Source organism: Hyperolius riggenbachi, chromosome 7 (assembly GCF_040937935.1).
Source record: "Hyperolius riggenbachi isolate aHypRig1 chromosome 7, aHypRig1.pri, whole genome shotgun sequence".
NCBI lineage: Eukaryota > Metazoa > Chordata > Amphibia > Anura > Hyperoliidae > Hyperolius > Hyperolius riggenbachi.
This window is the reverse complement of record NC_090652.1, coordinates 263021651-263046418: the sequence shown is the minus strand read 5'-3', so window position 1 is coordinate 263046418 and position 24768 is coordinate 263021651. Positions and strand designations below refer to the sequence as shown.

Sequence of the window (24768 nt, the reverse complement as noted above, 5' to 3'; positions counted from 1 at the left end):
CCGGACCCCAGCATGGGTCATGCTGATCTCTACATTTTCTCTGGGGGCCAGGGGCGTTCCTAGGATCCTAAGAGACCCGGGGCACTTTTGGGCACTCCAGCCAAAAGATGGGTGTGGCCATGCATCATAATGTGGGTGTGGTCATGGGTGGAGCCAAATTTACATGAACTTAACAGTGGTCTAAACAGGCCTGCCCAGCAAAATGTTGTATGAAGCCCCCCTCTCCATCAATACTAAACAAAAATGTAGCATATCACATAAATAGAGTTATCTGGTTTATATGCTGGCTGGTCTGGCTTTCTGCTGAGTGAGCTGGCCATTCCCCCCATAGCATTCCCTGACCATCTAGTGGACCCCCTACCAGGCTCCCATGGGCCTTCTATTGAGGCACCACAACTTTTAACATGCTCCCATAGAAGAACCACAGTTCCCTGCATGACCCCATAAAGGCATCACAGCATCTAGCATGTCATCATAGCACCCAATATGCCCACATAGAGGCACCATAGCACACAACATACCCCCATTGCTGTGTGCCGTGGTGCCATGCTGGGTGCCATGGTACCTCTATGGGGCTTGCTGGATGCTGTAATGTCATGCTGGGTGCTTTAGTGCCATGCTGGGTGCTGTGTAGTGCCATGCTGGGTGCTGTGGTGCCTCTATGGGGCATGCTGGATGCTGTATTGTCATGCTGGGTGCTTTAGTGCCATGCTGGGTGCTGTGTAGTGCCATGCTGGGTGCTGTGGTGCCTCTATGGGGCATGCTGGGTACTATGTGGTGCCATTCTGGGTGCAGTGATGGTACTACTCTGCCTGGGGGACATCCAGGGCACCACAGAATAGATTCGGGGCACGTGCCACTGATCTTTGGGGCTAGCAACGCCCATGCTGGGGGCCCCCATGGATTTGTTGGTAGGCCACTGCTTTGGCCTGTGCTTTAGTGAGATATTACGCCAGTCAGCTCTCTCCCCAAGGCATCGATGAAGGTCTGGTGCACTGTACACATGCTAGACGACCGGTAGTTAGAAGGCTAGTCATGTGAAAGAGACCAAGTGAACATGAGGACCACCTATATTGGCAACAGTCCTTCTGCTGCCATATTAGAATAGAGTGACATATCTATGGATTGTTTTACACAAAGTATACTTTCTACGAAGTACAACAATTCTGCTGCTGTTTTATAAATAACTATGTACAGAGGCATTGCAACAAATCATGGATTCAAAATTTTGATGCGGCCCTAGGCTTACAAAAGCAACCACCCCCCCCCCCCACCTCTGGGCCCCATAACAGCTATATAGCTTCTATGGATCTTGCTACCCCTGGCTGTGGGGAGGGGGATTAACTGCACTATCTGTAAAAATATTTGTCCTCTGGTGATTTATCACTTAATGCTTGAATAAGTATTTGGCAACCTTACGGTTTCTTTGATTTATCCCTGACCTTCCTTATCTTTCTGTTATGAAATAGGTGTCGGGGCATTCTGAAGTATACACAGCATGACAGGGGATAAAACTATTAGCGCTTTTAAGTTGGAAAGAGACATTACCGCCACGACTATAGATGAAGCAAGGCATGGATTGTGTATCTCCCTATTTTCAAACACAGCTCCAAAAAGGGTAATTTCACATTTGGAAAATGGTTAAAGTGTTTGTTTGTTTTTTTTTTTTTTTTCTTTTCTGGGGCAAAACAGAGTAACGCAAAGCGCCAGTGTGAAAGAGGCCTGACATTCAGTTGCTGGCCTGGAGGAGGAATAGTTAGATGAATACTTAGAGATCTAATATGATCAGTATTGTTTGAAGCCAGATGTGTAAAAAATGTTGGCACTATTTGAATTGAACAAGGTTAATGATAATATGTAGTGTACACTACTGAGGTGAATAGGTCCTATTGCATTATTCAAGTATTGATTACTACTATCATTCTCTGTGTTTGGATGATTTATTGGCTATTTTGGCTTGTACACTCCATAGACGGAAAACATTCCTGACATAACTAAAACTTTTTTCCGTACAAGATAATACATGCATGTTACGCTGAACTTTGAATTCAGTTTATCGCTCAGGTATATCAGCAATACTGGACTTACTGTAAGTTAAGGCAGTCCTTTCATTTTTCCTACTTATATGCGCTTTATTGTAGGCTAGTGACACGCAGGCTGTGATCCTCCTGAACTCCCGTTATACTTCCTGGTACGGCACCTTCACACTGAGCAGATAATACATAGTTTAAGGGGCCCATACACTTACCGATTTTCCCGCCATGAAATCGTTGCACAAACGCTGACCGAACGATCGATTTCTATCCGAAATCGATCGTTCCCGTCGATTCATGACGTTCCTATCCGTGCGGAAGATTTCGTTCGATCGCCGGCGGGTCGCCACCTGCCTGCAGTGGTTGGTTGCCCCTTTGCAACCTCCATTTGTGAGTACCCTCTGTCAGGGACGGATCTAGGGGGGGGGGGGGGGGGGGCAGGCGGGTATCTTGCCCCAGGCGCAGTTTGTTGAATTCTTAAAAAGGCGGCAAAATTTGGATGGGGAATGGCAGTTTAGGCGCCAAAACCTGATCTTTAGGTGCCAAAACCTGACCTTTAGGTGCCAAAACTGGATGGGGAATGGCAGTTTAGGCGCCAAAACCTGACCTTTAGGCACCAAAACCTGACCTTGCCCCAGGCGCAACTTGGTCTAGATCCGTCCCTGCCCTCTGTTTATATTTTTTGCTTCTTCTATCATTTGTGACATACTGCACCATTTGGGCTCCCGGTGTATCTGTGCGTTTTCGCTCCTGGGTGACTGTTCACCCTCTACTTTGTCTTGGTTACAGAAAGATGGTCAAACGTCCAGATGTCTTTAATCTTAATCAGATAAATTCACATTTATTCCCAAGGGGCCCCACATGCCCTGATAGGCATCTCAGGTTCGGCCCTAGCAAAGGTTGCTTTTGCCAAAACGGTCCTGTAAAGAAGCAGTTGATATAGGGTGTTGGCTCACTTTAATACCCATACCAATCCGAACCAGTCTGTATGCAGGTTGGATTATTGAGGCTCTGAACAATTAACAAGCTGACACATCATTGCATTCTGGCGGTTCTGGAGGTGCGGTTAGCTTACAGGGAGAACAAAGGATGATTTGCATATTCCGCAGTGTTGCCTTGTGGGAGACATTATATGCTCACTTGAATCTAAATAATCGCAAATAGTGTCTGAGGAGGGCAAACTTTTGTTTTGCAAAACCCATACAAACAAAGACAGTTCAAAAAACAATCCTAGATGTCTTTAAGACATCTTTCCTTATTATTAATTTATTATTTATATCTCAGACATTTTCCGCAGTGCTGTACAGAGTATATTGCTGTGTCACTTAACTGTCACTCGGAGGAGCTCACAATCTAGTCACTACCATAGTCCTATGTCTGTGTATGTATGGTGTAGTGTATGTATCTGTAACGATTGTGGAATTATCTCCGTGGTCAGCGCACAAGATGTGCGCTGACACTGCGGAAGTCCTCCACAAGCGTATAAAACGACAGAACCCAGCTTTGGTGCAATGCACCTGTAGAGAGAAAGTGAGCACAGAGACAGAATGTATGTGTGTCCACCAATCTAGTCGCCACCCGGCGACGGTGAACACACAACAGCGGAAACCAAGTGGGAACGCAATCGCAAGAGTGGCGATTGCCAACAGTGACACAAGACCAAGTAGAGACAGAGCACAAGTGTAGCGAGAAAGACACAGCAAACAACAATGATCAGAACGCCAAGGAAAATAACAACACTAGCTAAACGCGAACTCCGCATTCATTCGCAACAGAGAACGCGTTTAAGACACGGTCACTGCGCGTTAGGCGCCCATTGACAAGCGTGCCACCCTAACTAACCAAAGTAACACGAAAATGAATAGAGAACGCGAACGCTTGCTAAACGGTTACCTCACCGAGCCTACAGCAAGCGTTTGTTCCAGACAAGACAGACAGAAGGAGTAACCAGTAGCAACCGCAGCTCTGGCCTACACTCCCAGACAGAGTACAGAAGGAACCACCGCCACTACCGCTAGGGCGGATGCGATCCAGACAGACAGATGGAGCAACCAGTAGCAACCGCTGCTCTGGCTTGCACCCCTAAGACAGAGTACAGAAGGAACCACCGCCACTACCGCTAGGGCGAATGCGATCCCAACAGACAGAACAATTTCCTGCCGACCGCCGCTGGCGACAAGACAATCGCAAGAGATAGACAGTACAAGGCAATACAGATAATTACAACCTGACTACGCTAGAAGGAATGCTAGTGCACTCCCAAGGAATTACTCTAAAGCCGCATCTACGCGTGTATCGTCTCGATTAGCCGCCGGATCGTATCTTCCACGTCCCCGCGCGTGCCCGCCACGTCCCCGCTCGCCGCTAGTGCGCCGGATTCGATTCCCCGCTCGTCCCCGCCGGCGCCGCTTATCTTCCGCTCGAGTCCCTGCCATTGTCCCCTCGCGGGGAACGAGCAGGGAATCGGCGGAAGCAAGATCCGTCCTGTCGGATCTTATCAATCGAGCCTCATCAGCGGCTCGATTGATAAGGAGGATCGGAGACTCATCTACACGTGTAGATGAGGCTTAAGATCATCTTAGCAAACAATTATCAAAGGCTGAGACTCCAGGTAAGTTGCAGTAACAAACCTCTATGACCAGCAGGGAATTCTGGGAGCAAAAGGTATTTATACTGCAAGCCATCAAAGGAAGCAGCTAAGCAATTTGCATGACAAGTGGATGCAACTTCCTCACCAGCAGAGCAACTCTGAAACTTGCAAAGTGAAGACAGGTCTCCTTTCCAGGGACCTGCAGCACTCAGACTTACAAAATGGTCAAAAGGCTGTCTGTCTGTGCAGACAGCAGAGCGGATCATTACAGTATCGTAGTCTAGGGTCAATTTAGGAGGAAGTCAATTAACTTTTCTGCATGTTTTTGGGATGTGGGAGGAAACCAGAGTGAAACATACAAACTCTGTGCAGATAGTGCCCTGGTTGGGAATCAAACCGGAGACTCAATGCTGCAAGGCAAGAGTGCTATCCACTAAGTCATACTTTCCTTCTAAGGCTCTGGTCATTTGCCCACTAAAGTAAAAGAATGTTCCATATAAGGAAATGGCCACTTCTGTAGTGAAAGAATGTTTAACTATTTTCATACTGGTAATCAGCACTATACTATATGTATTAACATGTATATACAATATCACTGGTGGTTAGACGAGGCATGATTATATCACTAATTAAACTATATCATCCTACACCTGGACGTTAGGTAACTCCTCACCTGGTTGCCACCACACGCTTCACAACATCTGAGCCCTAGGGGCTTCACTCACTAATAGCATGCCTTATCAAAGTTAACACGCCTTATCAAAATTAACACGTCAGAGTACAGCAGCATAGGGAGCGCTACAAACCCACAGGGGCTCAGGGCAGGACGAGTGGAGTTGCCAATTAGTGTGCATACGTTTGTAGCGCTCGCTATGATACTCTGATACGGCTTGATAACTTTGATAAGGCGTGTTATTTCTGATAAGGCATGCTATGTGTCTAATGCTGGGAATACACGATGAGATTTTGCAATGGATTTACTGCCTGATCTTATTTTCAATCGATTTCCTTATCTTTTCTTATCAATTTCCATTCACTTCTATGAGAAATCGATCTGAAAAAAAGATCGAAAATAAGATCAGACATGTCGGAAATTATCTATCGAACAATCTATCTGCTGAAAAAAACTTTGGGCGTATTCCCAGCATAAGTGAATCAAGCCCTATAAGTTTATCTTGGTCTCGTCAGACCACAGGACATGGTTCCATAAAGGGCAACAAAAGTTACTTCCTTGCCTAAGGCCCCAATTAATCTTAATTCTATGTTGTGTATGATTTATTCTTTTCTGCACCCAAAACTTCTTACAATGAAATAACTGGAAATGCATTGCAACAAGCAAAAGCACCCACTGATCCATCAGAAGTCTCCCCTAGAGTAGAAATACAGCAGACTAAGAACCTGTGTGTTAGACAATGCAGCACTGACAGCTGAAGTTTGCCTCACCTTTGTATTTTGCAGAGGTCTTTATGGAAGGCATTGTTACAGAATGCATTGCTCCTTATGCCTTGCCAAGCACTCCAGGCCCTCTCCCTCACAGGTGCCTTGTGCCTTCACAGCTAGAGCTCATGTCACAAGATCCCCAATAAGGAAGAGTGTCTTCCATTGTTTTATAGGTTGCATAATGTGTTATTATAGAGAAGCATTTGTTTAGCATTCGTGAGCCTGAGGGCATCAAATTAATCTTCGCTGTGAAGAGAGTCTAAAGAATTCTCATACAGTCTTCTGAACATCCCGTAATGTTCTGCAGATCTCGTCAGGTTCTGACGGACACCATTTTACCATCTAACTGACATAGGGGTGCCTTTTAAGGGAGATATTTCCACACCTTATCAGTAAAATACTTTTTTTCCACCATAAGAAAGTAAAAAAGCACTCAAAATCAATTGTCCCCAAATAACTTAAAGAGGAACTTCACTGAATGTAACTTAAAGTGGACCCAAATTAAAAATACAAGATTTCAGAAATAAAATCTATTTTCTAAATTATAATAATACATAGCAGCCTTTTTTCAGCTGCATGATGACAAATTTAAAATATTTTACATTTATTGGAGGAACCCCTCCCTTCCTTTCATATTGCCCGGACAGAATCCGGCAAATTGGTGGAGTAGGTGGTGTCCGGCAAAGGAGGAATTGCTAATGGCTGCCACCTGTATAACCCTAATTATGAAAAGAGAAGGGTGAAAAGCATGCACTGAAATGCTCATAGGCTTGAAGGAGTGTTTATTTATCTTTGTATGTGTCAGAGTGGTGTAACTAAATATTTTGAATAAAAAAAATGTTTGGTTTGGGTCCGCTTTAAAGGCCTCAATTCATAAAGCATTAATGCTAAAAACAGCAGACTTTCCCGAGCACTTAGCAAAGTGTCAATTCTTAAAGTCTGTTACCACATGAAAAACTGAAATTACCGAGCAGTGAGGAAAATTACCGACATGGCTGTAGTTACCTCCAAGTAGTGATGGGCGAACACCTGGATGTTCGGGTTCGGGCCGAACAGGCCGAACATGGGCCAGATGTTCGGCATGTTCGGCCCGAACCCCGAACTCAATGCAAGTCAATGGGGACCCGAACATGCCGCAATACGGCCCCCCTATGGGGTCGCAGGCATAAGGTGGGGAGCATGCCCCGATCGCGGGGGGGGGCGGAAATTCCCCCCACCCCCTCCGCTAGCGCTCCCCCCTCTGCCCGCTTCCCCATAAAAAAGTTGGCGTAAAGTTAAATATTACCGGTGGTGGCTGCTGCAGTGGCTGGCTGGCAGTGGTGTGAGTGAGGACTAGGAGGAGGAGTCCGAGTATGACGCGTTGAGGCCAGGCAGCAGGCGGTTCAGCGGTAGTACCCTTGTGGTACTTCCGCCCTTTCTCTGACCTCACGTCCTCTACGTGATGACGCATACGATGGTACGCGTGACGCGTACCTTCGTATGCGTCATCACGTAGAGGACGTGAGGTCAGAGAAAGGGCGGAAGTACCACAAGGGTACTACCGCTGAACCGCCCGCTGCCTGGCCTCAACGCGTCATACTCGGACTCCTCCTCCTCATTCACACCACTGCCAGCCAGCCACTGCAGCAGCCACCACCGGTAATATTTAACTTTACGCCAACTTTTTTATGGGGAAGCGGGCAGAGGGGGGAGCGCTAGCGGAGGGGGTGGGGGGAATTTCCGCCCCCCCCCAGCGATCGGGGCATGCTCCCCCCTTATGCCTGCGACCCCATAGGGGGGCGGTATTCGGCCGAACAGGGGCCCTTTCGGCCCTGTTCGGCCGGGCATTTAGTAGTTCGGGCGAACCCGAACGGTTTGGCCGAACACCATCAGGTGTTCGGCCGAACTCGAACATCACCCGAACAGGGTGATGTTCTGCAGAACCCGAACAGTGGCGAACACTGTTCGCCCAACACTACCTCCAACACATGTCAGTAAAATGTCAGCAAATGTCAATTCATAAAGCCTTCAACAAGCAGGAAGCCAGACGATAATTACCGACACCTCTGGTGAGGTCTTAACAAGTTACCGACACCTCTGGTGAGGTCTTAACAATGCAAAGTGCAGGGAGCCGAAAGTCTGTGCAGGGAGCCGAAGTCTCTGTGAGTCGTCTGTGCAGGGAGCCGAAGTCTGTGTGAGTCATCTGTGCAGGGAGCCGAAGTCTGTGTGAGTCATCTGTGCAGGGAGCCGAAGTCTGTGTGAGTCATCTGTGCAGGGAGCCGAAGTCTTTGCAAGTCTGTGCAGGGAACCCTAATTACAGCTTGTAACAAAAGAGAGATATCGCCACACTTCTGCTATACCGCTCAATGGGCTGCAGTAATTTACAGAACTTCAAAGACAGCTCTGGAAATCTTTATGAATTAGCACACAAAGGTCTAATTTACCGAATGCCACACTTCTGCTATACCGCTCAATGGGCTGCAGTAATTTACAGAAAAAAGCGGTATTTTCCCTCCCAGATTTTTTTTTATCACACTGCTTTTATGAATCGAGGCCAATATGGGATAAAACTCTTACATAACATTCAATAAAAATGTGTTTTCCTACTTTTTATTACCCATACAGTGACCATTTTTGCATTTGTGCACAAGTAATATTGCCTGTTTATAAATTACAAATCCCCAAAGTACAGTGTATCTGCTCTGAAAGCTGCCATTGCATTTTCGACAAAGGAATGTAAACAAAAGATAATGTTAACAGCTCTTCAGATACAGCCAGAAGCTTTCCACTGAAGACCAAAGTGCTGTGTTTAACTGTTTGGATGCTGTTTTGCTACATTTTTTTTGTGGTAGTTGATTTAAATGCTGTAAATAATTTTTAGAGCAAAGAAGAAATACAGAGTTTCATACCACTTTAAGGAATAACAATACTTATATTTTACATTATTCATTTATAAAGTATTTAGTCAGTGTTTGCCCATTATACAATCTTTCCTTTCCCTTTTTTACATTTATCACAGTACCTGAACCTTTACTACTGGCAAGTAGCATCACTGCAGAATATCTGTTTGTCCTGTGTTCCGAAGAGAGCAGAAAGAACACCTGGTATCCCAGGGTGCTCTGGGGCAGAAGGATGCATAACTAAATAGCCTAGGCTAAACATCACTGGGAGGTTGAGGTTAAAGATACCAGTATACAGCAATATACAGATATAGGCAGTGCCTCTGATGCTAAAAACAGGATAATTAAATTTGAGAATCCTGAACTATTTACTACGTCCTATAGCTTGGTATTACTTTTCCGACTTTTTGTTAATCCCATTTTAACTCTCTATTTGGTGGTCTCCAGAGTTCGACAACATAGTAGCCAAACTCCTTGTGTCAATCTTAGGGCTCGTTTCCACTAGTGCGGCGTGCGTCTCGTAGACGCACGCCGGCACTGAGCGGGTGGGCGGGATCGCAGGCGAATCCCATGAGCCGTGCCATGCACGGCTATAGGATTCGCAGCCTCCGACGCGAATTCTGCGGGGGGTTTCGGCCGAATCGCTCCCGCAAGCAATTCGGCCGCGGCGCCATTATCCCCTATGGCAGAGTTTGCCCGTGCGATTCATGTGCGGGGAAACTCTGCGGAATCGCAGCAGAAACCGCGATAGTGGAAACGGGCCCTCACTCTCAAGGTGGCTGCCATCTTGCTTTCTTAAAATTCTGGAAATAACTAAAGAGGAGCTATCAGCCATACTATCTCAGGAAAAAAAACACATATATAAATAGATAAATACTTGCTCTACTTACATAAGAGCAAGAAAAATCACTAAAATCAAAACGTGGACAGTGCAATTGCACTGTCCACGTTTTGATTTTAGTGCTTTTTCCACAGTAAAAAAAGAGAAAATTCTTCTTAGCATTTCCCATTTTAACTGTGTCTATTTAAAGCCATTTCTGATGTCATTTCCTCCCTTACTCTCCTATGCCTGATTGTGTATGCATTGCCTGCCCTCCTACCAGTCTTCAGGCACTCCCACCCAGCACTGCAATAGAGAGTGCATTGTCTCAGCATGAGAAATATTGACCAATGATAGAGGAACAGAGGTGTGGGACGGGAAAACAGGAGGGAAAGAGGCTTCAGCCAATAAGGCTGCATTAGTTAAGTCTGAGGGGAAGTAGAGAAGCAAAAAAGGACAACCCAGCATGCCTTGCAACTTCCTTTTTGTGTACCAAATGTTGTGTGTACCAAATAAGAGTCAGGTAAACTGGGGGATGATTATTTATCAACAAGAAAAGTAATAGTGAATTTTAACTTTTGGATTGCCTGGTTAGCATCCTTATTACTTGTTTACCAGATAAAAATAAAGAATTGATTTTTGATTTTATGCCCGACAGTTATACTTTACCTGCTGTGCTGAGTCAACATTACTGTGTGAGAGTTTACCACTGCCTCGCTGTTAAGGGGTCATGTTTGCCTGTGCTCTCCTGTAAGAGGCTGATTTACACTAGAGGGGTACAGCTATGTCACACAGGCAGGCGGTGCTATTCACTTCACAGAGACTTACAGAGAAACGGCTCAGTGAAAGAGAGAAACTTCTAGTAAAGTTAGGTGCAGGTGATCAAACAGGAGACATGAGAACTAAGTGTTCTTTTGTCCATATACACTATATTGAGAAAAGATGCAGATTGTTACAGAATAACTGCCAATACTAACAATTTACAGACAGAATGCCTGTAATCATGGGCTCAAGCAGTCTTTTTTTGTGAGCCTGTGCACTGATTGGATGTAGAACCATAAGGGGCTCGTCATTCAGGCGGCAGATTGGCTGGGGCACAACGCTTTCCGACGTGAGGCCGCTGCCCACCGTTCGCTCGCCCGTCATTCGCCCGCCATTATGAATGAGGAGGAGCTGCAGCTGAAAAATGGGAGACTGGGACCCGCCGCTTTGAGAGCCACAGACACCACCAACTGACGGAGCTGGAGGGAGGTAAATGTCCACCTGTCTACCTGTACTGGGAACCTGGGCACCAGGGAACCTGTACGTGGCTACCTATCCTGGTGCAACTATACTTGGCTACCTATACTAGGAGCACCTATACTTGCCTACCTATACTGGGGGCACCTATGCCTCGCTACCTATACTGGGGGCATCTATATCTGGTTACCTATACTGGGGAAACTATACCTGGCTACCTATACCCTGGGCATCTATACCTGGCTACCTATACTGGGGAAACTATACCTGGCTACCTATACTGGGGGCACCTATACTTGCCTTCCTATACTGGGGAAACTATACCTGGCTACCTATACTAGGAGCACCTATACTTGCCTACCTATACTGGGGGCACCTATGCCTCGCTACCTATACTGGGGGAATCTATACCTGGTTACCTATACTGGGGAAACTATACCTGGCTACCTATACTGGGAGCAGCAGAAAGTCTAGAACAGGCCCTGAGAACAAGACAACATGCATGAGCAGAGTAGTGTTGGGCGAACACCTGGATGTTCGGGTTCGGGTCCGTTCGCCGAACATGGGCCAGATGTTCGGCATGTTCGGCCCGAACCCCGAACTCCCCGAACATCCCGCTTTTGGGGGCCCTATGGGGTCGCAGGCATAAGGGGGGAGCATGCCCCAGGTCGCGGGGGGGGGTCGGAAATTCCCCCCACCCCCTCCGCTAGCGCTCCCCCCTCTGCCCGCTTCCCCATAAAAAAGTTTGATGAAAGTACCGGTGGCTGGCCTGGCAGTAGAGTGAGTGAGGAGGAGGAGTCCGGAGAGTGACGCGTTGAGGCCGGGCAGCGGGCGGTTCAGCGTTGTACCCTTGTGGTACTTCCGCCCTTTCTTTGACCTCACGTCCTCTACGTGATGACGCATACGAGGGTACGCGTGACGCTGCCTGGCCTCAACGCGTCACTCTCCGGACTCCTCCTCCTCACTCACTCTACTGCCAGGCCAGCCACCGGTACTTTCATCAAACTTTTTTATGGGGAAGCGGGCAGAGGGGGGAGCGCTCGCGGAGGGGGTGGGGGGAATTTCCGACCCCCCCCCGCGACCGGGGCATGCTCCCCCCTTATGCCTGCGACCCCATAGGGGGGCAGTATTCGGCCGAACAGGGCCCTGTTCGGTCGAACAGGGGCCCTGTTCGGCTGGGCATTGAGCTGTTCGGGCGAACCCGAACTAAAAAGGCCGAACGCCATGAGGTGTTCGGCCGAACTCGAACATCACCCGAACAGGGTGATATTCTGCACAACCCGAACAGTGGCGAACACTGTTCGCCCAACACTAGAGCATAGTCGCCGAAACCAAAACTGAGCCACGATGGGGGACCGGAGGATTGTAGAGTACCGGCGCGGGCACAAGTCGACTGCAGGGGGGCGGTAGACGCCCCAGGTAAGTACAACTGGCTTTTCTTAGTACACTTAAGTATCCCTTTAAACACCAGCAGTTAATTGTGGAAAAGCTATTTTACCTCTGGCAGAAACCTAGTTCAAACTTTACATCTGGGGATCTGTTTTAAAGAGGAACTGTTACCAAGGATTGAACTTTATCCCAATCAGTAGCTGATACCACCTTTCTCATGAGAAATCTTTACATTTTCTCGAATAGATCATCGGGGGGGGCTGTATGGCTGATATTGTGGTGAAACCCCTCCCACAGCTAAGGAGCTGTGGGCCCTGATGCAAGTTTTACATTGGGGCCCTCCAGGCACTGTATACATGACAATTGATATGGCGCACCAAAACCTGTCAATGGCAACTACAGTATCAGAGAAGCAAGAAGGGGATGGGTAACAGCTTGTTAATGATTACCAATATTCAAAGAATCCATAGAAGTGATTATTATGTGCACAGGACCAATAGAGAGCTAATACTGTAGTTGAGGGAGGTCCCCGATGCGGTCGCTACCTTTGCACCCCCTATTGCTACGCCCCTGGTCCTCACAGTTTCCTGTCTGTGAACCTTGTTACATTGTGGGAAATAACAGCTGCTTCCAACTGCCAAGAAAGCAGTATCTGAGTACATCTATAAAATAAAATAAAATAAATTAGCAATGTTAGTGGATGTGGTTATAAATAATGGCAGTTATTTATACCTGCAGGCTGAATGTGGAGCAAAAGACATGAACAAATTACATGGTGAATATCAATAATTTCTTGATCCATCTTCTATTTTTTAGCTTTGCTATGTATTGATTTATCCTTTTCCCTTTTTTCATTAAAGTTCCTCTTTAAGCACCGCTAGTTGTTACAAGCAGGAAAAAAACTAGCTGTATCAACATACTTGTAAAGTTATAGTGTTACCAGTTAATTAAAAAGAGAATGTTATACTCCAGGATTACCTTCCCCAGCTCAGATCTTGTCTAAATTTGATTGCTTTGATGGCTATAATAGCCCTATTGTTACTTGGTTTGTAGAGGACTTTTCTTTGTTTTGCTGAAAAGGGTAAACACTGAAAGCTTATAAGTGAAGCGGTTTTGTCATAATCTCTACAAGCACTTCAAGTTTCATACATCTCAGATGATGTTTATGTACTTCTCAGCTTTTCCAGAACAATGTGTGTTTGCTTCCTAAAGTTTAAAGGTCCATTCTAATTACTATACACACAGGAGAGTTAAAGGCAAACATTTCTAGTTTTATTGAAAACATGCACTTTTTATTATGTAATATTGTGAATATATATATATATATATATATATATATATATATATATATATATATATATATATATATATATATAATTGCATTAGACAAGACGGAGCATTCATACAGTGGCTTGCAAAAGTATTCAGCCCCAACATGAATCAATTTTATTGGAATTCCACGTGAAAGACCAATACAAAGTGGTGTACACGTGAGAAGTGGAACAAAAGTCATATGTCATTCCAAACATTTTTTACAAATAAATAGCTGCAAAGTGGGGTGTGTGTAATTATTCAGCCCCCTGAGTCAATACTTTGTAGAACCACCTTTTGCTGCAATTACAGCTGCCAGTCTTTTAGGGTATGTCTCTACCAGCTTTGCACATCCAGAGACTGAAATCCTTGCCCATTCTTCTGTGCAAAACAGCTCCAGCTCAGCCAGATTAGATGGACAGCATTTGTGAACAGCAGTTTTCAGATCTTGCCACAGATTCTCGATTGGATTTAGATCTGGACTTTGACTGGGCCATTCTAACACATGTTTTGTTTTAAACCATTCCATTGTTGCCCTGGCTTTATGTTTAGGGTCGTTGTCCTGCTGGAAGGTGAATCTCCACCCCAGTCTCAAGTCTTTTGCAGACTCCAAGAGGTTTTCTTCCAAGTTTGCCCTGTATTTGGCTCCATCCATCTTCCCATCAACTTTGAGGGCTCGTTCCCACTATCGCGAATCTGCATGCGTCCAACGCATGCAGATCCGCACATGTAATGCAAGTGGATGGGCCTGTTTCCACTGTAGCGTTGTTGAGGTGCGTTTTTTTCAGCGGTAAAAAAACGCACAAAAGAGCCAACGATTTCGCCTGCGTCGGGAATCCGTGCGAATCGCCGCTAATGTATTTAATAGTAAAAACGCATGCGTTTGTTACATGCGTTTTTACCCGCGATTTCGCTTGCGATTTCGCACCTTTTTCAATTTTATTTAGCCCTGGCAGTGTCATGGTTAATTTCGCATGGCACCCTGCCATGCGAAATCGCATGCGAAATCGCGGGTAAAAACGCATGCGGAAACGCATCCGCATGCGTTTTTACAAGCGTCGGAATGCGGCCGAAATCGCGTCGCAACAGTGGGAACGAGCCCTGACCAGCTTCCCTGTCCCTGCTGAAGAGATGCACCCCCCGAGCATGATGCTGCCACCACCATATTTGACAGTGGGGATGGTGTGTTCTGAGTGACGTGCAGTGTTAGTTTTTTGCCACACATAGGGTATCATTCATAAAGCATTTCCGCATGCGGAAATGCTAAAAACAGCTGACTTTACCGACCACTCGGCAAAGTCAGCATTCATAAAGGCTCTTTCCGCATGAAAAAAAAAGACATACCGAGCAGAGTGATAAATCACCGCCTTGTGCGGTGATTAACGGAACAAATGTAGCAAAATGTTAATTCATAAAGAATACCGCCAGCGGTGTCAGGTCGGAAAGTCCCGCTCCCTCTGATGTGGCGATACCAATGCAAGTGAATGGAGACACACAGACCTCCCAGGCAGCTGCAGCAGAGCGGAACACGGAGAAATGTATCAACTCGGCAGCTTGCGTGTCTCCGCTTGCCTAGTTCGGGGAATCTCCGCACTGCCACCGCACCTACACACTTCTTTATGAATGCCCACCCAGAAGTCTAAAGTAGCTGTTGCGGAGAAGAACGGTGTTTTCCCGCACTACCGACAGCCTCTTTATGAATGATACCCATAGTGTTTTGCATTTTGGCCAAAAAGTTCAATTTTGGTCTCATCCGACCAGAGCACCTTCTTCCACATGTTTGCTGTGTCCCCCACATGGCTTGTGGCAAACTGCAAATGGGCCTTCCTATGCTTTTCTGTTAACAAAGGCTTTCTTCTTGCCACTCTTCCATAAGAGCCAATTTTGTACAGTGCACGACTAATAGTTGTCCTATGGACAGATTCCCCCACCTGAGCTGTAGATCTCTGCAGCTTGTCCAGAGTCACCATAGGCCTCTTGACTGCATTTCTGATCAGCGCTCTCTTTGTTCGGCCTGTGAGTTTAGGTGGACGGCCTTGTCTTGGTAGGTTTACAGTTGTGCCATACTCCTTCCATTTCTGAATGATTGCTTGAACAGTGCTCCGTGGGATGTTCAAAGTTTTGGTGGAAATCTTTTTGTAGCCTAAGCCTGCTTTAAATTTCTCAATAACTTTATCCCTGACCTGTGTGGTGTGTTCTTTGAACTTCATGGTGTTGTTGCTCCCAATATTCTCTTAGGCCTAGTGCACACCAGAGCGGTTCGGCTGCAGTTTGCGATCCGCTTGCGGGTGCGGATCTGCTAGGGTAATGTATTTCAATGGGCTGGTGCACACCAGAGCGGGAGGCGTTTTGCAGAAACGCATACTCCCGGGCTGCTGCAGATTTTGGATTGCGGATGCGTTTCTGCCTCAATGTTAAGTATAGGAAAAACGCAAACCGCTCTGAAAAACGGCACTTCAGAGCGGTTTGCCAGGCGTTTTTTGTTACAGTAGCTGTTCAGTAACAGCTTTACTGTAAAAATACATGAAATCTACTATACCAAAACCGCTACACAAAACCGCAAAACGCTAGCTGAAACGCTGCAGAAAAAGAAGAAAAAGCGTTTCAAAATCTGTTCGCGTTTTGCGGATCTGCTTGCGGTTTTTGGTGTGCACCAGCCCTTAGATAACCTCTGAGGCCGTCACAGAGCAGCTGTATTTGTACTGACATTAGATTACACACAGGTGCACTCTATTTAGTCATTAGCACTCATCAGGCAATGTCTATGGGCAACTGACTACACTCAGACCAAAGGGGGCTGAATAATTATGCACACCCCACTTTGCAGTTATTGATTTGTAAAAAAATTTGGAATCATGTATGATTTTCGTTCCACTTCTCACATGTACACCACTTTGTGTTGGTCTGTTGTAATTCCAATAAAATTGATTCATGTTTGTGGCAGTAATATGAAAAATGTGGAAAATTTCAAGGGGGCCGAATACTTTTGCAAGCCACTGTATCATGCTTTTCTCTTGACTGACTCAAAGCGGCAGAGCTGCAGCCACTAGGGTGTGCTTAGTAGGCTGAAGCGGTGTAATGGAGTCTTGCCCAATGTCTCCTTACTGAATAGGTGCTGCCTTACTGAACAGGAAGAGCTGAGATTTGAATCCTGGTCTCCTGTGTCAGAGGCAGAGCCTTTAAAGGACAAATGTAGTGAGAAGAATATGGAGGCTGCCATACAGTAATTATTTCCTTTTAAACAATACCAGTTGCCTGGCAGCCCTGCTGATCTATTTGGCTGCAGTAGTGTCTGAATCACACACCTGAAACAAGCATTCAGCTAATCTTGTCAGATCTGACAATAATATCAGAAACACCTGATCTGCTGCATGCTTGTTCAGGGTCTATGGCTAAAAGTATTAGAGGCAAAGGATCAGCAGGATAGCCAGGCAATTGATATTGCTTAACAGGAGATACATATGGCAGCTTCCTCCATATCCCTCTTCCTTTGGCTGTCGTTTAACACTTTCCAATCACTGTTGTGTTTCAGACATACAGTAAGTATTTAATACAAGGATACAGCCATGCTATTCAGTCTGCAATGCCTCCTCTGTCTTTTTCTTTTTTCAGTAACAAAGCCCAGGAACAGAATGCCTGTCGGCATTCTCTGTAACACTAAAATGCCTGGTCATGAATGTCAAACAAGAAAGTGCCAAAGCTGGTCTACTGTTTAACATCAAGAAAATTAAAGTAATGTCAATTTGCTCCAATTAACCATCTGCAAATACATGTAGGGAAAGTAAAAGTTGTAACATATTTAATCTCCCTGGTATTGATGATCTCTGGAGATGGTTGCTGCAGCCATGAGATTAAAGAAAACCTGCAATGAGAAAAACCTCCAATGGGGGGTACTCACCTGGGGTAGGGGAAGCCTCAGGATCCTATTGAGGCTTCCCCGATCCTCCACGGTCCCACGGCGGTGGAGATAAAGCTCCCCAAACAGCGGGGATGTAAATATTTACCTGCCCGGCTCCAGCGCAGGCGCAGTATCGTCTCTCCGCTCGAAGATAGGCGGAAATAGCCGATCGCTGTCGGCCCGCTCTACTGCGCAGTCGCAAGTCTCCTGCGCCTGCGCAGTAGAGCGGACCCAACAGAGATTGGCTATTTTCGCTTATCTCCGTGCGGAGAGCCGAAACTGCGCCCCTGCTGGAGCCAGGAAAGGTAAATACTGTTACAGGTTCTCTTTAAGAGAGGCATGTTACTTGGGAGAAAAGATATTGCAAATTTGGACAAGATACTACAGGATAGAGATGTCACTTTACCAACAAAAATCAGAATAATTAGAGCCATGGTCTTCCCTGTAATAACATATGGCTGCGAAAGATGGACAATAAATAAGTACCTGTGTAGAACAGTTGATACTTTTGAATTGTGGGTGTGGAGAAAACTATTGACAGTTCCTTCAACTGAGAGAAGTTCTAACCAGTCAATACTTAAAGAAATAAGGCCAGAGTGCTCACTAGAAGGGTTCATACTACTATTAGAATTCGGATTCTTTGGTCACATAATGAGAAAGTCCTTGGATAAATCCTTGAGGCTTGGAAGAATTGAGGGCAAAAGAAGAAGAGGATGGCTAAGATGTGACAACATATTGTAACATCTCCAACTATGGCGGCTGCGGACACGCAGGGTATACCCGCAGCCACCTTTGTTCCCTGTGCACAGGCCTCATCAGTTCCGTCGGCGTCTAGGAAGACGGGAACGGTACTGTCTCGTACTCATAGGGTCGCTGTATCGTGCGGGTGCATGCAGAGACAGGACCTTTATGCTGGAAGAAGGCGCGTCAGCTGACCTGCCGGTCGGCTGACGTCGGAGGTGACTCACGCCGCTCGGATTGGCTGATTTGTAAGGGGCGCGGCTGTGAGCTCTCCTCGGCTTCTTAAGCCTTCACTGGTCATTTGCAACTTGTCTGCTGTTGCGAATACACTCGTGTTAGCGCTCAGACCTTAGACTATTATCCCGTGTGCTTTGATCTGGGAGGAAACCAGGGATTTCACACAAGACTAGGACTATTGTTATATTGTATTACTGATTACCTGTGTATGATTCTGGCTATACTCTGACCTTGCTATTGCTTATCGATTCTGTACTTCTGCCTATCTGACCTTAGTTGCTGAACCTCTGCCTGATTACTCACTATTCTTCTGTCTCACGTTTCTGTACTGTATTTGCCTCTCAGTTGCCAAACCTTGCCTGTCTGACCTCTCTACTCACCAGTGGGCCCTTGCCACTGGTGAGGTGCTCTTTTGACTAAATACCCACCAGCTCCTCTGGTGAGGTTTAGTTTAAGTTATACAGCTCCTGTGACTGATAGTACCTTACCAGCTCCTCTGGTAAGGTCTAGTTAGACTATTCAGTCGCTTGTGCTGATAGTACCTTACCAGCTCCTCTGGTAAGGTTTAGCCAAACTTTGTTGTCAGTCTTACTGTTAGTACTTTACCAGCTCCTCTGGTAAGACCTATTATTTATACTACTGTGTTGCAGATAGTACCCACCAGCTCCCCTGGTGAGGGCTAGCACTGTTGTTGCGGCTAGTACCCACCAGCTCCTCTGGTGAGGGCTAGCACTGTTGTTGCGGCTAGTACCCACCAGCTCCCCTGGTGAGGTCTAGCACTGTTGTTTCAGATAGTACTCACCAGCTTCTCTGGTGAGATCTATCCATTTAATCTACTGTTGCACCAAACACTTTACACCTCTGTTTCTCTGCCTTCTATACTTGCATTATTGGTGATACTGCAGATCACCACATAATCAGGTATAGAGTCTGAATTATTGGTGATTCTGCAGATCACCCAATAATCAGACGTCTGTGTGCTACACCAATCGTTACACATATGTGAAGTTGAACATGACCATGTAACTGCCAAAAGAAGCAGTGGTTGACAGATATGGTCACGACTACACGAATGAGGAGAAGAAATAGTAGAAAGATGTCAGTACTGGATCACACTATGTCCAATATGTCCGTTGGGCCATCTTCTGGGCCGAGTCGTTGCACATCTACGGACATGTAGAACAAACCTACAGTTCTGTATGGACCCATTCACATGTTTGTACCTTTGTCTGCTTAAACAGAATTTGAGGCAAGAGGAATATGGTGGTATCTAAAGCTGGCCACACTTAACTCAATGTATGGTCTGATCGACCAGTAGACAAATATCTCTTTGATTGAGTTTGACCAGAGATGGATCTGTTGCCTGCCCACACATTGCCCAGGGATTTGCAATAGATTTCAGCATGAAATCTTTTGCAAATTGTCCTATTCACCCCCCCCCCCCCCCCCATCCCCCTTTGACAGGTTAGTTTGCTCTACTGAAAATAGTCTGCAGGGATACCAGGGAACCACAGTTCACTTGGGAGGAGACCTGGGGAGTCTGCCAGCTGGCTACAGCACCTTGAGGGAATACCCAATACTATCTGAGAGGGCATTCAGGAACAAAGGGGCTACCTAATGCTGCTTCCAGGGGTGAGGGGAGGGAGGTGTGGGTCGGGGGACTCTGTGTAATTTTTGCCCAGGGCCGGATTGTGGATAGATTTGGCCCTGCCCACCGAGGAACATGTAGTGCCTACCCACGCCGTCTATTCTTTGTTCCAATTAAAAATTATGCCTACAAAAGTGGTCTTTTAAAAACATTACTCACAGCAACAAGATTAGTTGGATTAAACTGCTGACTCATCTATCAGTCTAAAAAAGAAAGGAAGAAAAATAAACAAACATAAAAAAGACTATAGTACTGTATGGCCTAGGCAGTTGTTTAGCCAAGTATAGAAAAAAACCCTAAGATAAGCTCTATAGTTGTGGTTTCAATATGTGAAAATTTGACAGAAGTGGATGATTATGTTTCATTCTCTCACATAACTTACATGCTGTGAGATGACAGCTCTGACTTGTGAGGGTGGGGACAACTCTCCTCTCACCATAATGTGCATAGCTAAGAACTTTCCATCAACCTCAACTCTGAGATTCCTGATCATGTGAGGCCACCTATCTCTGCTTAGGCCATGCTATCTATTGCTAATGCTGCTTGCATTGTCTACTCAGGGAAGATTTACTGCAATTTACTTTGTAGAATTACATTTATTTTCTGGCCACACGCTTGTTACGAGTGTGTGATGCAGACACTGCTGAAGCCAGTAAGGTTGTCAAGGCAAGCAGGAAGTCAGTAAGGCTGTCAGGGCAAACAGGAAGCCAGTAAGATCGTCAGGGCAGACTGGAATACATATTCTTGTTCCTACTCATGTTTCGCTCACTCCAGGCTTCATGTTAAATAAAGAGGGTGTAGCTAATTTTTCAGGACAGAATGGGAAGAAAACTCTAGTAAAAATTGAGGTGTTGCCCAAAGTTTCAGCTGTGAAAGTAAAACTGAGACCAATGAAAAAAAAAATAAAAAAAAAATAATAATAAAAAAATAATAATAAAAAAATATATATATATACAAACGTGGGGCTTCCTGCAGCCCTCTCTATTGGTCCCTCGCCATCCTCCCAGGTTGCCTGGATCCTCCACTAGGCGGCCCAGTAATTCATCCAGGCTGCGCTTGCATGTCCCATTACGCTTCTGTCATGGGGAGTGTTCTACTGCGCAGGCACAAAGCACTCCCACTACGGGAGCGCACTACTGCGCAAACACAAAGTGCTCCCGGGGATGGGAGTATGTTAGGGGAGCGGGCACGGCCAGACTGCTCCAGCGCCGACTGGACCCAACTGGATGAATTACGGGGCTGCCTAACAAAGGGGCCAGGCAGTCTGGAAGGACGGCAAGGGACTGATGAGCCTGAAGGAGGCTGGAGGAAGCCCCAGGTATGTACTGTATTTTTCACCTCATACGATGCACCACAAAACTCCCCATTTCTATGCATTTTTGCTTTGTGATTACGTCAATGTGTATGTGGTCGTTAACGTGAAAACGTGTATGCAAATTATTTTGCAATCAATCCAAAAATCGCATGAACTTTTTTCCCAACACTTTTGGGGGCAAAAAAGTGCGTCTTATCAGGCAACAAACACGGTACATTTTCTTTTTCATGGTCTCGGTTAAATTAATCAAGGACTCCATTTGCTGTTGTAACCGTGTTATTGCTACCTGCCTATCAGTACCTACAATTTCTATCTACCCATTTCTATAAGGATTCATGTGATGTCATCATAAAGCTCTGATTAGGTCCAATTGTGGAGTCCAAGAAAACAAGTTATCCCCTTAACATCCAAAACAGAACAGCAGCCTTCCAACTGACAGATGCACCACTGGCAATTACTACTATCAACTCCAGACCCATATTCTGGACTCTGGTTATGTAATACCAGTAATCTTGGAGGTACAGCTTCTGGTCGTGGTTCAAATGCAGTGGAACATATCATGAGGCCGGAAGGTGTTGGGTGGATGTTCATAGACTTGTGCAGTGCAACACATCTCCTCTGGTGGTGTCCTGCCTTTGAGATGAAGATACCATTTGTGATATAAATACAATGTTCAAACACAATGGTGCGATCTAGCAGCATGTAAGTTATGTGAGAGAATGAAACCTAGTCATTCACTTCTGTCAGATTTTTACATATTGAAACCACAACTAAAGATCTCATCTTAGTTATTCTGTATTTGTGATTACAGAACACAACAGAGTGGCTTAAAGAGAATGAGACATCGTTCATACAACCGTTTCAAATTCAAACAAGCAGATATATAATCAAACTAGAATGAATAGTCTGATTATATATTTGCTTGTTTGAATTTGAATCGGTTGGTTAATTACAAATACCCCTAACACAACTACCAACAAATTTCCTATGCAATATTGTTTTTATTATTGTTATGGTATACTGGTCTATATTAGATCTGTGGATTACATACTTTTATGTTGTCATTTTATTTGTATTTTGTTCTATACATTTGCTAGATCTAAACACTATGGGCCTGATTCATGAAGCTTTTCTGTTAAATTATCTCACCTTATTTATTAACTCACAATTTATCTCTCCTTAAATGACATAACTCAGGATTTACCTCTCCTTATCTAATTTAACTCATGGTTTAGCTCTCCTTATCTAACTTAAATCATGGTTTAGCTCTGCTTATTTGACATAACTCATTGTTTAGCTCTCCTTATTTGACATAACTCATGGTTTAGCTCTCTTGATCTAACTTAGCCTCCCTGGCGGTATGATTCCGAGGGTTTTTTTTAACTTTTTTTGTTAGCATGTAGCTAGCCTAGCGCTAGCTACATGCTTCCCCCCTCTCTGCGGCATCCCCCCGTACGCGCCGATCGCCGCCGGCGCATATGCCCATCCGGAAATCCCGTTCTGAACGGGATTTCCATGAGGGCTTCCCCCGTCGCCATGGCGACGGGTGCAATGATGTCACCGACGTCATCGACGTCGTGACGTCAGAGGGAGTCCCGATCCACCCCGCAGCTCTGCCTGGCACTGATTGGCCAGGCAGCGCACGGGTCTCAGAGGGGGGGCACCCTCTGATACGGCGGGTAGCGGCGAATCGGCGCGGAGCCGCGGCGATCGTAAGTAACACGCAGCTAGCAAAGTGCTAGCTGCGTGTATAAAAAAAATTATTAAAATCGGCCCAGCAGGGCCTGAGAAATCCTCCTGCGCGGCTTACCCCGTGTCCAGCACGGGGTTACCGCTAAAGAGGTTAAATCATGGTTTAGCTCTCCTTATTTGACATAGCTCTCCTTATCTATTTATCTCATTAATTATCTCTCCTTATTTGTTTATCTCATGCATTAGCATTCCTTACAGTTATGGTGAAAAATAAGTAACCTTTGTGAATCAACCCCAATGTCATATACTTTTTCCATACAAGAGCTTAAAGTTGTAATTTTACGGTTGAACGCCTTGGAGTAGCCCTGAACATTCTTTTATGTTCTTTTTAAAGGCACATTCACTGACCTGATGAAGCGGTTTATGCAACAAAACGTGTTGTTCTAAGTGCTGAATAAAGTCGAAATTTTTTTATAAAAAACTCAATGTGAGCCTGCTTCTTAAGGTAGGATTGGGCTTTTTTAATCTGACATAGAGAATTACATTGGTCATAATCGGCGTTTCTCCACTTTTGGGCGGCTCCAGTTTGTGTGTAAAATTTGCACAGCTGATCTCCACAAAATCTGATCGAAAAATGAATGCAACTCTGGATGGAAATAAATGTTGTGATATTGCAGAAGCTCATTGAAACGATTCTATGGTGTGTGACCTTTTTCTTGGACAGGCAGCATCCCTCTATTCAGCCATTCTCTGCTAAAAATCCTGATTCTGAGAAATGGGAGTTTTCACACTTTCACACTGTATTCATTGGAAAAGGAACAAGGTTACATGAAAATATATTCATTTTTCTTTCTTGCAGCTTCAATGAATGTTTATTAGAGTGGACAATTTAAAATTCAAAACAGACATGCATGAAAGTGATACTCTTCAACACTTAACATCAGAAAGCAATAACAGCTCTGCGGCTAAGGAAACTTAGATCCATTAAGCCTCATTAGCACTTCTATATGTTAATGTGCATTTAAAGCCTAGCTGTACAATTGCATTAACATGGGTAATACAAACCATGAATATGATGACCTAATACATCATTATATGTTCCTTTCAGTGAAAGTTGCATGATGAAACTGTCTTCTGTTCCAGAGCTATACCTAGGGGATGTATTTCTGTTACTAAGAGTGTCAGGAGGAAATCTCCCAGTGTAAAGAGGAAGTCCCTCACTTTTCCCTTCCATGTCTCAGTATTGGTCCTATAATGTGACATTTTTCCCTGGTAGAGTTTGAATTTGTATTTGTGGACACAGCAATGAACTGTATTCACGGTCATTGCTTTTCAGAAATGCTCCTGAGCCCATGTCATGAAGATATTTTCACTACATGATTATTATTTTTTTCTACAGAGCCAATGATCAGGACCATCCAATATTGGCTTTCTGTCTTGTCCCTTGCATATAGAGATTTCTTTAGATTCTCTCAATATTATGTATTTTAGGTGATAATGCTAACACTATTTTTATTACAAATTATTTAGAGTTTT

General features: G+C 45.2%; 1 long non-coding RNA gene across 1 annotated transcript in view; it reads left to right on the top strand.

The window, feature by feature from the left end:
• LOC137525004 (uncharacterized) overlaps positions 1-23695 on the top strand; it is a 63980-nt gene extending 40285 nt beyond the window's left edge. The window contains exons 2-3 of the long non-coding RNA XR_011022832.1: positions 1470-1618; positions 23627-23695. This is a non-coding gene — a long non-coding RNA (uncharacterized lncRNA). The remainder of the gene's footprint in view (positions 1-1469; positions 1619-23626) is intronic.
• Positions 23696-24768: the final 1073 nt, after the last annotated feature.